General features: G+C 41.9%; 1 protein-coding gene across 5 annotated transcripts in view; it reads right to left on the bottom strand.

Moving 5' to 3' along the window:
- Positions 1-1,404: 1,404 nt before the first annotated feature.
- LOC137623351 (selenoprotein N-like) overlaps positions 1,405-14,927 on the bottom strand; it is a 153,237-nt gene continuing 139,714 nt past the window's right edge. For all 5 annotated transcript variants that reach the window (XM_068354176.1, XM_068354180.1, XM_068354177.1 and 2 more), the window contains one exon: positions 1,405-1,816. The gene's annotated coding sequence lies outside the window, so the exon portion shown is untranslated. The remainder of the gene's footprint in view (positions 1,817-14,927) is intronic.

The following is a 14,927-nucleotide window of genomic DNA, read 5'->3' as shown; positions in this document are numbered from 1 at the left end:
CTGCAATTAAACATCCACTGTGACAGAGCATATGCCTTTACTGTCAGAATTTCATATGGCTCAAGGTTTATGATATTTCTTCTGTACATAAATCATGGATAAAATACAATTCTGCTATAAACACACAATAGTCTGGTATCTAGACCAAGAGTATAGTGGTTAAGCTCTGCAAATGCTCTAAGAGAAGTTACAGTTTTGAATCTAAAGTATTATCTTCCTTCCAGAGATAGACATAAGAATGCAGTTCCACTGCTATAAGTAATATAATTAAATTTGATATGCATAAAATATCAAGTGAATAAGAATTATTATAAAATACTATGGATAAATAAAATATATATATAATTATGGGGTTTTAAGTCTACTAATTTAAAGTAGACATACTAAATATTTAATCTCTCTGGTAGATTTATGTGATAAAATTGTTGAAGGGCATTAAATGCTTGAATAAAAAAAATATCATTACCCTGAAAATATTATCCATCTAATCACAATTTATATATCTCTTAATTAAAGTAATTATATATATATATATATATATATATATATATATATATATATATATATATATATATATATATATATATATATATATATATATCAAAATATTGTGGCATAATTTCTTACATTCTAGACTATAGAGAGCAACTTAATAACAGTAATAAACTTTGGAGACATTGCAGTGCAAACTTGAATGAACATAAAACTAAAATTGAAATAACATTAGGATGCAATTTTTTTTTTTTTTAGAATTTTGAATTAGCTATTATATAACTGTGAGTATTAAGGGACAGTTATCAAATGAGAAAAATCAAACCCCTTAAATGGAATGCAAAATTATTACTATGTAATTCAAGATTAAAGCTAACTCAACCATGCATATTAAGCATCAGACAAGCCACAACCTCTATCTGAATATGTGATAGCTGCTGGTCAGCAAATACAAAAGTCAAGTTACAAATAGTTATGCCGCTAGACATTAAATCACGTCAGTAAAAGCACCAAATATTAAAAGTTTGAAATAGCACATAAACATTCATGAGATTTCCATTTGTTTATCATTCATAATCACTAAAACGTTACTGAACAATGAGAAAAATTATACAAAGAACAGCAAAAATACAATACATTTCTTAAAGCTTTTTGACATGTGTAATTTCTTTTTTGTTCCATATGTAAATATATAAGAAATGAAAATGCATACAAATCTGTGAGAATCTGTTCCAAGAAGCATATCAAATACACTACTGAAGGTCCTCAGCTTACAAACTTAATTGGTTCAAAGAAGCTGTTTGCAAGTCGAATTTTGTTAAATTTAAGCCTACGGTATACCTAACCTGAACCCCATGCTTATAATTTCCAGCCGCAAAAGTCAACAAATAGTCGGGTTTCATATGAAATAGATATCAGGTTATTACAAATGTCGTTTTGCTTACTGTATTAAATGATATATTGTTTAATTAGAGTATTTCTTTATCTTATCTGTTATTTTCAGTTGGATTTGTAGTTGTATCTCTGAATGTTTGTAAATTGAGGACCTTCTGTACAGTGAAGCCATTGTCTAATCCATAAAAATATCATTGTAAAGCTTCAATCCCTTTTCCAAAAACTTATAATATGCGTACTCTGCGGGATCATAAAATCCATCGAGAATCATTGAATTATTGAGCTCAACATCTAAAATTTGATTTGCATTGATGGAAGTTATTACATACCCAGAAGGATGTTGTATTAGCACCTGTACAGGGAAGACATAAGCATCGAGGGCAAGACTGGCAGCTATAGACACACTTCGTGTTGATGTTTTTGCATGTTTCTGTAAGATTTAATATATTTCAGTTATAATATAGCATAAAATTTTCAGATGAATACTTATTTTGAGTTTGTAAATTAAAACATTCCAACACATAGTCTCCCTTAATGAGAAAAAACCTGAATGAGTTCAGAGGCATCAACATGGGTTGTAGTAGTTTGCTCCATGTTAAAGCCATGTGGCATACAAGAGGGCTCTTGAACTGGGGCAATTTTATTTTTCATCCTGTTTGTTTCTAAATGTATCTATGCTCTCTTTATATCACTCCAATTTACTTCAACCTCCTTATCTTACTGTACAACATCTCTAGCTAATCATGATTAAGAAGGAATTAGCATCAAACATGTATGTGAGAGTTTTAAGTAGTCTCAGTCATGTTTTGGGCCTGTTTTAGGTAGAACTATCTTCAAGGGTTTGGTCATTGAAAATCAAGGGAATCAAATTCATGAGCTAGGACACTCACCTTTTAAGGCTTGAAGTTCATTATTACTGGTAAAGGGAAAATGATTACATATTCCCATGATTTCAGTCCTTATAGATCAGTTTGCCATAGATCTGTGTTCGAATACTGTATCTATTTTGGGGGTGGGGTATGGAGTAAGACTGTTGGAGAAGGTTAGGAATAAAGTAGTGATGGTAAGAAAGGGTTTGAGAGATGAAATGGCAGTTACAGTGGATATGGATGCGTTGAGGTGGTTTAGCCATGAAGAGAGGATGATTGTCTGCTGGAGAAGGTGGTGAATGCAAGAGTTGATGGGAGAAGTGCAAGAGGAAGGCCAAGGTTTGGGTGGAGAAAGCCATAGGTGACAGGAGGATAGATGTGACAAAAAAAGTGTGCTAGGAATAGAAATAAATAGTGAGCAACTGTGACCAAGTTTTGATAGGCCCTGCTGCTAGCTCGGGTCACCTTGGTGACCGCTGAAGTAGCGGCAGTAGGGGAAACAGCATATGAAGTTTCATTTGTGGTGGAAGAAGGGGGAGGGTAACCCGTGGAGCACCCTGGTAGTACTAGCCCAACAAAGCGAGTTCCTCGTCAGGCAAGGTGAGCTGACAAATAGTGATTTCTTCTCGATGCGTTACCGAGTAACGATGCAAAGTATTTCTAGTAATGACTAAAGAAATATGAAGATTTGATAATGAACTAATAATTGAAATATACTATAAAGCCTTGAAAATAAACTACCCGAGTGAGAGGGAATTACTAATTTGTGTTGTGGGAATAATTTTACTGTGCAATTTGCAACTGATTGGACAAATCTCCCTTGTCTGTTTTAAAGAGTTAAGCGTGTGATATCAGAGTGTCAGCATCTGTACTCAAGTTTTGTTTCGAATTTATCTTTAATAAGAGTTCTCATAGCAGCTCTATGGAGAACTAACTGTATTTGCCGATTATTATTTGAAGAGCCTAATATGAATTCGAAGACATTTTTCATATTAGCCCAATAATTTTGGTTGGGGATGTATTGATATAATTGTATTGATTATTTTGTATTACAGTACATTAAGTTCAAATGGAGATGTATTGATATAATTTTATTGATTATTTTGTATTACATCAAATTCAAATAAGTCTGTTAATTTACCATATGTTGAGTTCCAAAACTATTTATTCGGTTTACTCTGTATCAAGTCGCATACATGATGCTAAACGAATTCGTCTTTGAATCGTAACTTCTAATGAATCTGCGAGTTTACATATGTTAAGGCCCAAACCTATTTGTCCCTCTATCATATCGTAGGCAATATCTCAGTAATTCTTTGAATAAGAGAGGGAGTTGAACTTATACCGAGGTTCTCCTTTGTATTTTCCATATTTTATTTGTCTAAGGCAGTGGCTTAAAAGAGGGGCAAAGACTTGATATACGATATGTAGGTTTCGGTTCAAGTTGTTCGAGTGAATCACCTCCCTTTTGCCTTGGAAGTGTGTAATTCAGCTTGCTCTATTAACTAGTGATTCACCCTTCTTGCCTCTTTCAAGGCGATACTTACTTTCAGTGGATGAGTCTACTTAAATCTGAAGCGTTGCTTTACCCATACGACACTGTCCTTGGCCTTTTCTAGTAAGCTGGCAAGTGTCTTAGTGGCTAATTTAAAGGAAGGAGTGTACGATGGAGGATTTCCTTAATTTTTTTTTTTTTTCATTTAGATGTAGTCAAATTGGCACTCTCACCTAATAGCTTGTTCTACTCAAGAGGGAAGTATGGAAATTATAGAGCCATCCGAAGTTACTTTGAAACTAGGTCAATTTTCTTTGATCTTGAGAAAGCCTATGAAATTACCAGGAAAAATGGCATAATCAAAGAGTTATACAAAATGGGTGTTCGTGAAGACCTTGGAGCGTCTCCTAGAAACTAATGGTAGAGTTTTAGTAATATATCAATTTAATACATGACTAAATATCAATTTGTTACTTTCTTGCCTTATAGTCATCATACCAGTATCATCCAAGCCATTGGCTTCCAGACCTCTAAATAATTTTATCTTGTCTCTCTGTGATGCCTAGTTGAGCCAATAGATGGCACCATGAATAAAACATCACCACAGGTATATATTAACCCAGAACTATAATCAGAGTCATCAAAGACATGGACATTCCCTAAAAATCTCTTGACATCATTGAAAGTTGGGAGGGAGGTTAATAAATGATTAGAGGGTGTAGGTATTGAAATAATATATTCTAATATTAAAATTGAATTTTTTTGCTAACAAACATTTTTCTCAGCCATGGATGTGAGTTTGTGTATAATTTTTCAAACTGGTACCAATTGGTTAACTGTGTACAGTAGAATCCAAGTTTGGTAGATCCAAAAAATGGATTGTATTAAAGCATATGATTATTGGAGAAGTATTGAAATTATAAATTACATTAAGATAATCCCAAGATGCAGTAATTTATTTCAAAAGGTATACTTACGTACCAATTTCTCATAACTAGAGTACCTTTTAATATTTCCACCACCTTTAGTATTGCACAGTTGTCATTATTTTTCTATTTCCATATTTACCGCTAAGTAAATTTTCATCAGACAATGCTGATATATTTTACATTTTTAATTCTGTCAAAGTTAGAGGAGCCCATCAAATGAAAAACTTCTGTAGATTTTATTTCAAATTATTTTTTCTAAAATGATATTTTAATTATAAAATAAATTTTTGAATATACTTACCCGGTGAATATATATAGCTGCAACTCTGTTGCTCGACAGACAAAAAACTGTAAAAAACTCGCCAGCGATCGCTATACAGGTTGCGGGTGTGCCCATCAGCGCCAACTGTCGGCCAGATACCATACTCAATGTAAACAAAGACTCAATTTCTTCTCATCCCACTGCGTCTCTATTGGGGAGGAAGGGAGGGTCGTTTAATTTATATATTCACCGGGTAAGTATATTCAAAAATTTATTTTATAATTAAAATATCATTTTTAAATATTTAACTTAGCCGGTGAATATATATAGCTGATTCACACCCAGGGTGGTGGGTAGAGACCAGTTAAATATGTTTACATCTCATGAGCTAAGAGTTTTTATTTCATTTTAGAAGTTATCAATATAACAAAAACAAAATAAATAGGTACCTGGTAAGGAAGTCGACTTAGACGATTACTCTGCCTTATAAGTACGTCTTCCTTACTGAGCCTCGCGATCCTCTTAGGATGCTGACAGACCCCTAGGAGCTGAAGTATCAAGGGCTGCAACCCATACAACAGGACCTCATCAAACCCCTAATCTGGGCGCTCTCAAGAAATAACTTTGACCACCCGCCAAATCAACCAGGATGCGAAAGGCTTCTTAGCCTTCCAGACAACCCATAAAAACATTAAAACATTTCAAGAGACAGATTAAAAGGATATGGAATTAGGGAATTGTAGTGGTTGAGCCCTCACCCACTACTGCACTCGCTGCTACGAATGGTCCCAGTGTGTAGCAGTTCTCGTAAAGAGACTGGACACCTTTTAAGTAACATGACGCGAACACTGACTTGCTTCTCCAATAGGTTGCGTCCATAATACTTTGCAGAGATCTATTTTGCTTAAAGGCCACGGAAGTTGTTACAGCTCTAACCTCGTGCGTCTTAACCTTAAGCAAAGATCGGTCTTCCTCACTCAAGTGTGAATGAGCTTTTCGTATTAACAATCTGATAAAACATGACAAAGCATTCTTTGACATAGGCAAGGATGGTTTCTTAACCGAACACCATAACGCTTCAGATTGGCCTCGTAAAGGTTAAGTACGAGCTAAGTAGAACTTAAGAGCTCTAACAGGGCATAAGACTCTTTCTAGTTCATTGCTTACGATCTCCGATAAGCTGGGAATATCGAAAGATTTAGGCCAAGGACGAGAAGGTAGCTCATTTTTGGCTAGAAAACCAAGTTGCAGAGAACAAGTGGCCTTTTCTGACGAAAATCCGATGTTCTTGCTGAAGGCATGAATCTCACTGACTCTTTTAGCTGAGGCTAAGCATACCAGGAAAAGAGTCTTAAGAGTGAGATCTTTCAGGGAGGCTGACTGTAAAGGCTCAAACCTCTCTGACATGAGGAATCTTAGGACCACGTCTAAATTCCACCCAGGAGTAGCCAAACGACGCTCCTTAGTGGTCTCGAAAGACTTAAGGAGGTCTTGCAGATCTTTATTGTTGGAAAGATCTAAGCCTCTATGCCGGAAGACCGATGCCAACATGCTTCTGTAGCCCTTGATAGTGGGAGCTGAAAGGGATCGTCCTTTTCTCAGGTATAAGAGAAAATCAGCTATTTGGGCTACAGAGGTACTGGTCGACGATACAGAAACTGACTTGCACCAGTCTCGGAAGACTTCCCACTTCGATTGGTAGACTCTAATGGTAGAAGCTCTCCTTGTTCTAGCAATCGCACTGGCTGCCTCCTTTGAAAAGCCTCTAGCTCTCGAGGGTCTTTCGATAGTCTGAAGGCAGTCAGACGAAGAGCGTGGAGGCTTTGGTGTACCTTCTTTACGTGTGGCTGACGTAGAAGGTCTACTCTTAGAGGAAGACTTCTGGGAACGTCTACTAACCATCGAAGTACCTCGGTGAACCATTCTCTCGCGGGCCAGAGGGGAGCAACTAACGTCAACCTTGTCCCTTCGTGAGAGGCGAACTTCTGCAGTACCTTGTTGACAATCTTGAATGGTGGGAATGCGTAAAGATCCAGATGTGACCAATCTAGGAGGAAGGCATCTATATGTATTGCTGCTGGGTCCGGGACTGGAGAGCAATAGATTGGAAGCCTCTTGGTCAGCGAGGTTGCAAAGAGATCTATGGTGGGTTGACCCCAAGTCGACCAAAGTCTCTTGCACACATCCTTGTGGAGGGTCCATTCGATTGGAATTACTTGACCTTTCCGACTGAGACAATCTGCTAAGACGTTCAAGTCGCCCTGGATGAACCTCGTTACTAGGGAGATGCCTCGATCTTTTGACAAGATGAGCAGGTCCCTTGCGACCTCGTACAAAGTCAGTGAGTGGGTACCTCTCTGTTTGTAAATGTACGCCAAGGCCGTGGTGTTGTCCGAGTTTACCTCCACCACCTTGCCTCGAAGGAGATTCTCGAAGCTTATCAAGGCCAGATGAACCGCCAAAAGCTCCTTGCTGTTGATATGCATGCTCCTCTGACTCGAGTTCCACAGATCTGAGCATTCCCGACCGTCCAGCGTCGCGCCCCAGCCCAAGTCCGATGCTTCCGAGAAGAGAACGTGGTTGGGTATCTGAACTGCCAGGGGAAGACCCTCTCGTAGGCTGATATTGTCCTTCCACCAAGTCAGACAAGACTTTATCTTTTCGGAAAACGGGATCGAGACCGCCTCTAGCGTCTTGTCCTTTTTCCAGTGAAAAGCCAGATGGAATTGAAGAGGACGGAGGTGTAGCCTTCCTAGCGAGACAAATTGCTCCAGGGATGATAGCGTCCCTTCCAGACTCATCCACAGCCTGACTGAGCAGCGTTCTTTCTTCAGCATCTTCTGGATGGAGAGCAGGGCTTGATCTATTCTGGGGGCCGACGGAAAAGCCCGAAAAACTTGACTGTGAATCTCCATCCCTAAATACAGAATAGTTTGGGATGGGACCAGCTGTGACTTTTCCAAATTGACTAGGAGTCCCAATTCCTTGGCCAGATCTAGAGTCCAATTGAGATCCTTCAGACAGCGATGACTGGAAGAGGCTCTGAGAAGCCAGTCGTCCAAGTACAGGGAGGCTCTGATCTCCGATAGCTCGAAACTGGTACCCCACATTCCTGTGAACAAACCTCAGAAACGGTTGGGAATCCGGGTGTATAGGAATGTGGAAGTATGCCTCCTGAAGGTCGAGAGAGACCATCCAGTCGCCTTCCATAAATGCTGTCAAGACAGCCTGGTAGACTTCATAGTGAAGTTTGTCTTGACAATGAACACATTGAGCGCACTTGCCTCTTACGTACTCCTGCAGTGAACATGGCTGCCAAATCATGGAGCCATCCCTGAGGGACTTGTCCCTGCAGAGAACGTGGCTGTCAGATCATTGGAGCCATCCCTGAAAGCCTTGTTTATGCATGACATAATTGTACAGCAAAACTTCAAAGGCTCGAAAACAGCTGTGAAGTTGACCTGTAAAATCTTGGAGCGTCTCCTGGCCAGGCGCCAGGGAGAGTCTACGAGATTTGAGAAGTCTATCTGGGCAGAGGCAGGAACTCCCAAGCCGAGAACTTCTCTCGTGTCATATCAGACTCTCGCTCTATAAGCCAGTTTAAAAGTAGGGAAAGCAAAGGCTGTATCCCCCAAACTCCTCCTGGTGATAAACCAGTCGCCTAGCAAACGTAAAGCTCTCTAGGAGAGCGAGAGAGCACTAGCTTATAAACAACGGCTTCGAAGTAGCTAGGCCTAGTGTAAGCTCTGACGTTTAGGCGAACGAGGAGCAGCAGTTACAAAAAGATCCGGACAAAGATCCTTAAAAATCAGCATGATTTAATTAAAGTCCATAGAGGGCTAAGCAGCTTTAGGCTCCTCTCCGTCTGACAGAGTCCTCAAGGGAATATCAGTAGGAGGGGGAACAGCAACTTCCTCATAAAAAGGAACCTTGTCCGATAATAGCTGAGTCTCAAGCAAGGGAGAGACCTACCGTGGTGGCAATGCTTTACAAGCAGAGTCCACACGCACTGGTGCATTAGTAGCGGACCAGGACGCAACGTCCTGTAACTGCTTGACAGTCTGTGAACTGTCAACAACAACAGGTGCGAGAGACCAGGACGCAACGTCATGTAACTGCTCGACAGTCTGTGAACTGTCAACAACAACAGGTGCGTGAGGACGCACAGCGTCCACTCGAGACTGCTTTGACTGCCTAGACTGAGCAGTCAAAACAACTCTAGAATGCGGAGGTTGACGCACAGCGTCAAAACAAGTCAACTCTGATTGTTAGCGAACGTCCTGAACGTCAACAGGAGCATCAGCAAGTGGCCTAACGTCCAAATGTGGCTGAAAATCCACACGAGACCGCATCGAGTGTGGTTTTAAACAACCTGACTGACGTGACTTAGATACGCCAACGTCAACAGGACGCACAAAGGAACGTTAGGTTGGCTGAAAGCCAGGATCTCGATGAGATAAACGGCTAGGCTCAACGGACTAATCGGCAGAATAGTCTTCCATAAGGGAGGCAAGCTTATTCTGCATGTCTTGCCGTATAACCCATTTAGGATTGACGGAAATGGTTGCGGTAAGAGACGAGGGTAACATCTGTGACCGCAACACTTTGCCAACAAAAAAGACTCTCGGAGTCTGTGTTACGCTTTTGTTAGGCGGCGAGCAGTCTTCCGATGACTGCATAGGGTCAGAGCTGTCCTAATGGCTGCAACCAGGACGCTGGACCTGTCCTGAAAGGACTGACTTTCGCTTAAGGGCCTCGAAACCTTGTTTCAGGTTTCTTATGCGAAAAGCCTTCGGATGACGAGGAGAAAATTGTCTCTCTCGCCTTATGGTAGGGGAGATCTTGGTAAGATACACCCGATACCATAGAGGGAAACGTCTGTTTGCTGATCAAGGCCTCTCGAACCCATAAGTCGTACGACATTACTTCTCCCCTGGGCTTGGGAGCTTGCAAGAGGTCCCGGACTAGGTGAACGACAGGCACGAACAGACGAACCCTCGGACGCAACACTGTAGCACTTTGCGCAATATCACTTTATCACTACGATTTTCTGTTTTGCACTTATTTCACTGAAATCGAAACTTTTACTGATTTCTACCTGAAGTACGCAATTCTACCCTCATCAAAAGGTAGTAAATGCGAAATCAGTCGTATAATGCAAGCACATTAATACCAGCAAAAAAACAGTAAACATCTTTTAAGATAAAAAAAAAAAATTCAGTGGTTGGGGAAGAGAATAAACACTAGTTCATTCAAAACTACGTTTTCAATCTCTCACCGTACATTGCCTGGGGACGAGAATAAAACTAAAAACGTTTTATCCTTTCTCCCCGTACAGAGACTAGGGACGAGAGTAATTCGAGAACAACGTTACCCGCTTGAACGGAACGTTTTCTCTCCTCTCTCTCCCTCCGTCTCTATCTCTCTCTCTCTTGATTTCTCACCTAAGAGAAGAGCCCAATTACGTTTCGTCAAAAAAACATGTTATTTGACCAAAGGAAAAAACTGAAAGGTTTTTCAATTAAAAAGTTCCTTTAAAATAGAATTTAAAACATTTAAGCTTTGAAAGAAGAATGAACAAAACGTCAGAATCGATTTACTCTTTCTGCAAAGTGAAACCGTGATACTCTCTCTCTCTATCGTAACGATAGAGCGCAAACTGCGTAGCATAAATAAACTAAACGTTACTTCATCTTTGAAAACAGTACGAAGACTATTCAAAGAAAATCTTTCATAAAATGTTATTTTTATTAATAAAATAAATTTTTGAATATACTTACCCAGTGATTATATAAGCTGCAGCTCTGCTGCCCGACAGAAAAACTCTACGTTCAAAATACGCCAGCGATCGCTATGCAGGTAAGGGGTGTACATCAACAGCGCCATCTGTCGAGCAGGTACTCAGTACTCCATGTAAACACAGAACCAATTTTCTCCTCGGTCCACTGGGTCTCTATTGGGGAGGAAGGGAGGGTCCTTTAATATATAATCACCGGGTAAGTATATTAAAAAATTTATTTTATTAATAAAAATAACATTTTTCAATATTAAACTTAGCCGGTGATTATATAAGCTGATTCACACCCAGGGGGGTGGGTAGAGACCAGCATTACTTGTTTACATTATTATGAGCTAAGTATTTTGTATTTCATTTTAGCAGTTATTCAAAATAACAAACATAAAATAAATAAGTACCTGGTAAGGAAGTCGACTTGAACAATTACTCTGCCTTCTTAAGTACGTCTTCCTTACTGAGCCTCGCGATCCTCACAGGATGCTGAGCGACTCCTAGGAGCTGAAGTATCAAGGGTTGCCACCCATACTAAAGGACCTCATCAAAACCTCTAATCTAGGCGCTTCTCAAGAAAAGAATTTGACCACCCGCCAAATCAACCAGGATGCGAAAGGCTTCTTAGCCTTCCGGACAACCCAAAAAACAACAATAAAAAACATTTCAAGAGAAAGATTAAAAAAGGTTATGGAATTAGGGGAATGTAGTGGTTGAGCCCTCACCCACTACTGCACTCGCTGCTACGAATGGTCCCAGGGTGTAGCAGTTCTCGTAAAGAGACTGGACATCTTTAAGATAAAAAGACGCGAACACTGACTTGCTTCTCCAATAGGTTGCGTCCATTATACTCTGCAGAGATCTATTTTGTTTAAAGGCCACTGAAGTTGCGACAGCTCTAACTTCATGTGTCCTTACCTTCAGCAAAGCATGGTCTTCCTCATTCAGATGGGAATGAGCTTCTCGTATCAACAGTCTGATATAATAGGAAACTGCATTCTTTGACATAGGTAAAGAAGGTTTCTTAATAGCACACCATAAAGCTTCTGACTGTCCTCGTAAAGGTTTAGTTCGTCTTAAATAGAACTTAAGAGCTCTAACAGGGCATAAGACTCTTTCTAGTTCATTTCCAACCAAATTAGAAAGGCTTGGAATATCGAACGATTTCGGCCAAGGACGAGAAGGTAGTTCGTTTTTGGCTAGAAAACCAAGCTGTAAAGAACATGTAGCCGTTTCAGATGAAAATCCGATGTTCCTGCTGAAGGGGTGTATCTCACTGACTCTTTTAGCTGTTGCTAAGCAAACGAGGAAAAGAGTCTTTAAAGTGAGATCCTTAAAGGAGGCTGATTGTAGTGGCTCGAACCTTTCTGACATAAGGAATCTTAGTACCACGTCTAAATTCCAACCTGGTGTAGCCCAACGACGCTCCTTCGAGGTCTCAAAAGACTTAAGGAGGTCCTGTAGATCTTTGTTGTTAGAAAGATCTAAGCCTCTGTGACGGAAGACTGCTGCCAACATGCTTCTGTAACCTTTGATCGTGGGAGCTGAAAGAGATCTTTCCTTCCTCAGGTATAATAGGAAGTCAGCTATTTGGGTTACAGAGGTACTGGTTGAGGATACTGATACCGACTTGCACCAGCTTCGGAAGACTTCCCACTTCGACTGGTAGACTCTAAGAGTGGATGTCCTCCTTGCTCTAGCAATCGCCCTGGCTGCCTCCTTCGAAAAGCCTCTAGCTCTCGAGAGTCTTTCGATAGTCTGAAGGCAGTCAGACGAAGAGCGTGGAGGCTTGGGTGTACCTTCTTTACGTGTGGCTGACGTAGAAGGTCCACTCTTAGAGGAAGAGTTCTGGGAACGTCCACCAGCCATTGAAGTACCTCGGTGAACCATTTTCTCGCGGGCCAGAGGGGAGCAACTAACGTCAACCTTGTCCCTTCGTGAGAGGCGAACTTCTGCAGTACCTTGTTGACAATCTTGAATGGGGGGAATGCATAAAGGTCTAGATGGGACCAATCCAGTAGAAAGGCATCTATATGAACTGCTGCTGGGTCCGGGATTGGCGAGCAATAAATTGGGAGCCTCTTGGTCATCGAGGTTGCAAAGAGATCTATGGTAGGTTGGCCCCATGTGGCCCATAGTCTCTTGCACACATCCTTGTGTAGGGTCCATTCTGTTGGGATGATTTGACCCTTCCGACTGAGGCAGTCCGCCATGACATTCATGTTGCCTTGAATGAACCTCGTTACTAGAGAAAGGTTTAGATCTCTTGACCAGGTGAGGAGGTCCCTTGCGATCTCGTACAACGTCATAGAATGGGTCCCTCCTTGCTTGGAGATGTACGCCAAGGCCGTGGTGTTGTCTGAGTTCACCTCCACCACCTTGCCTAGAAGGAGGGACTTGAAGCTTTTGAAGGCCAGATGAACTGCCAGTAGCTCCTTGCAGTTGATATGTAACGTTCTTTGATTCGGGTTCCAAGTTCCCGAGCATTCCCGACCGTCTAATGTCGCACCCCAGCCCGTGTCCGATGCGTCCGAGAAGAGAACGTGGTTGGGGGTCTGAACAGCCAGGGGCAGACCCTCTCTGAGGTAGATGTTGTCCTTCCACCAAGTCAGTGATGACTTCATCTTCTCGGAAATGGGGATCGAGACCGCTTCTAGCGTCTTGTCCTTTTTCCAGTGAACAGCTAGGTGAAATTGAAGGGGACGGAGGTGCAGTCTCCCTAACGCAATGAACTGTTCCAGGGATGAAAGCGTCCCTATCAGACTCATCCACTGTCTGACTGAACATCGGTCCTTCTTTAGCATGTTCTGGATGCATCATTGGGCTTGACTTGTTCTGGGGGCCGACGGAAAAGCCCGAAAAGCTTGACTGTGAATCTCCATCCCTAAGTACACTATAGTTTGGGATGGGACCAGTTGGGACTTTTCCATATTGACCAGGAGACCCAATTCCTTGGTCAGATCTAGAGTCCACTTTAGATTCTCCAGACAGCGACGACTGGAAGAAGCTCTTAGAAGCCAGTCGTCCAAATAGAGGGAGGCTCTGATGTCCGCTAAATGCAGGAATTTGGCAATATTCCTCATCAGTTTCGTAAAGACAAGAGGCGCCGTGCTTAGGCCAAAGCACAGGGCTTGAAATTGGTAGACAACCTTCCCGTAAACGAACCTTAGAAAAGGTTGGGAATCTGGGTGGATGGGGACGTGAAAGTAAGCGTCCTTTAGGTCTAAAGAGACCATCCAGTCTTCCTTCCTGACCGCTGCTAGAACAGACTTTGTCGTCTCCATGGCGAACGTCTGCTTTGTGACAAAGACATTCAGAGCACTGACGTCTAGCACCGGCCTCCACCCTCCTGTCTTCTTTACCACTAAGAAGAGACGGTTGTAGAAGCCCGGGGATTGATGGTCCCGGACTTTGACTACCGCTCCCTTTTCTAGTAAGAGAGACACCTCTTGCTTCAAAGCTAGTCTCTTGTCCTCCTCTCTGTACCTGGGAGAGAGGTCGATGGGAGACGTTGCTAGAGGGGGTTTGCGTACAAACGGGATCTTGTACCCTTCTCTGAGCAACTTCACAGATTGTGCATCTGCGCCCCTTTTCTCCCAGGACTGCCAGAAGTTCTTGAGTCTGGCTCCCACTGCTGTCTGAAGAAGGTGGCAGTCAGACTCTGCCCTTAAAGGACTTGGTACCTTTCTTCTTATTCCCACGTCTCCCTTCGGCACGAGCACCTCCTCTGCTGGAGGCTCTGCCACGAAAGGGCGGAATAAATCTGGACGCTGGAGTGTCCATCCTGGGTCTAGACACGGTAGGCAAAGGGGTGGCTTTGCGGGCAGATGACGCAACCAGCGTGTCTTTTTGAATCAAGGAGGCAGCAATCTCCTTTATCAACTCCTCTGGGAAAAGGCACTTTGAGAGAGGAGCAAACATAAGTTCCGATCTCTGACATTGTGTTACTCCAGCTGACAAGAAGGAGCAAAGGTTTTCCCGTTTCTTGAGGACCCCGGAAACGAACGAAGCCGCAAGCTCACTGGAACCGTCCCGTATGGCCTTGTCCATGCAGGACATAATGAGCATGGAAGTTTCCTTGTCAGAAGGGGAGGTCTTCCTGCTCAACGCTCCCAAATACCAATCCAAAAAGTTAAAAACCTCGAAGGCTCTGAACACTCCTTTCATCAGATGGTCTAAGTCTGAAGGAGTCCAACAA

This window comes from Palaemon carinicauda, chromosome 30 (assembly GCF_036898095.1).
Source record: "Palaemon carinicauda isolate YSFRI2023 chromosome 30, ASM3689809v2, whole genome shotgun sequence".
In the NCBI taxonomy this organism is placed as follows: domain Eukaryota; kingdom Metazoa; phylum Arthropoda; class Malacostraca; order Decapoda; family Palaemonidae; genus Palaemon; species Palaemon carinicauda.
The sequence above is the reverse complement of the archived record's forward strand: the minus strand, read 5'-3'. Positions and strand labels throughout refer to the sequence as shown.